Source organism: Palaemon carinicauda, chromosome 3, assembly GCF_036898095.1.
Source record: "Palaemon carinicauda isolate YSFRI2023 chromosome 3, ASM3689809v2, whole genome shotgun sequence".
NCBI lineage: Eukaryota > Metazoa > Arthropoda > Malacostraca > Decapoda > Palaemonidae > Palaemon > Palaemon carinicauda.
In genome coordinates this window covers 41,045,563-41,047,049 of record NC_090727.1, presented here as the reverse complement: position 1 = coordinate 41,047,049, position 1,487 = coordinate 41,045,563, and the positions used below count along the sequence as shown (strand labels likewise).

Here is a 1,487-nt window from a genome sequence, read left to right as displayed (position 1 = left end):
ATTTTACTTTTATCGACGTATTTCCGTTTTTTACTAAGAAATATTTTATGATATTCACCGAAATCCGAAATCCTTTCTTTCCTTCACGATACAACAAACATGCTGAAAGAAACGAATGAAGGTCTAGATTTTGGATAATGGTAGAATTTTATAACCAGCCTCTCTCTCTCTCTCTCTCTCTCTCTCTCTCTCTCTCTCTCTCTCTCTCTCTCTCTCTCTCTCTCTCTCTCAACGGTGTCCGAAACAGTGTTCTAGATATCTTTTACGTTTTTTTTATACATCATCTTTGACAGAATTACAAAGATGATTTGGAATGTGCATGTCAGCATTTCTTCCAACATTTATTTGAAATAACTTGGAATGACAGGACATGAAATGGCGTGTCATTTGAAGAAATTACATAAAGACTCCGTTCTTTACAGAGGGGATCCAGAGAAAATGTTTTAGTCTTGAGTCTGAAATATGTAAAATAGAATCAGAAGTTGGGAGTGACTAGCAGTGATACTAAGAGCAGTGTTTTCTTTCACATTGTTTTCTTACACACATACACACACATGTGTATATGGGCACACGCACACGCAAGCTGCTTTGAAAGGAGTTAGAGATGTAAAGGTACATCTTCGCTTTTATGGTTGGGTTTGAATTGAATTTTCTATTATTTGTTATTTATAGCAAACGTAGATAGTAGGTAGTAGGTTGCCTAGGTCACCAGTCACCCGTTGAGATACTAGCGCTAGAGTTCTTGGGTCTTTTGACTGGCTAAATAATACTGCTCCTTTTTTTTTTTTTTTTTTTTTTTTTTGCCTACGCATACGCAGAATAGTCTGGCCTATTCTTTAAACATTTTCTGTATCCTCATACTGAGATTGCCAAACAAGTTTTCTTCACAATAGATATTAACTGCTGCACTATAATTATTGGTCAGTTGTCAAGGTTGAATAGACTCTCTAGCTATGGTAAGCAGCTCTTCTAGGTGGAGGACACTCCTAAATCATAGCATTGTTCTCTACTCTTGGGTAGTGCCATAGCCTCGTTCTTGCGCTAAAGTTCTCTTGCTTGAGGGTACACTCTGGCACACTATTTGTTCCTCTTGATTTTTTGAAATGGTGTGTTGAGCAGGCTTAATAGAAGGGACATGGATGCCTGGTGGTTTATCAAGAGGTTGCCCTTACCTATCAGCTTCTTTTTCTTTTCAAAACCATCCTTACTGTCCTCCCTTTAGTTGAAGTGGCTATCCTGGATGGTATTTAGCCTTGCATGGTGTATCACTCCGCAATGTTGACTAGTTTTTCCGACTTTTTATCAATTGTCTATGGGTTTTATCAATCTCGTTATTTATATTTCTGTGTATATTGTTTTTTATATCATTATTGTTAATTTAGTTTTTAAATATGATACTTTTTTATTGCCATTAATTCTTATGCCGTGCTGTGTATTGTATTGCAATATTCGTGGTATGCATGGAAATATTCAGGACCTTACAGTTG

At 36.6% G+C, this 1,487-nt stretch overlaps 1 long non-coding RNA gene across 1 annotated transcript in view; it reads left to right on the top strand.

Annotated features, from left to right (window-relative positions):
- The window catches only part of LOC137637098 (uncharacterized), a 67,429-nt gene extending 67,262 nt beyond the window's left edge, over positions 1–167 (top strand). The window contains exon 3 of the long non-coding RNA XR_011043388.1: positions 1–167. This exon is cut by the window's left edge and continues 570 nt beyond it. This is a non-coding gene — a long non-coding RNA (uncharacterized lncRNA).
- The last annotated feature ends 1,320 nt before the right edge of the window (positions 168–1,487 follow it).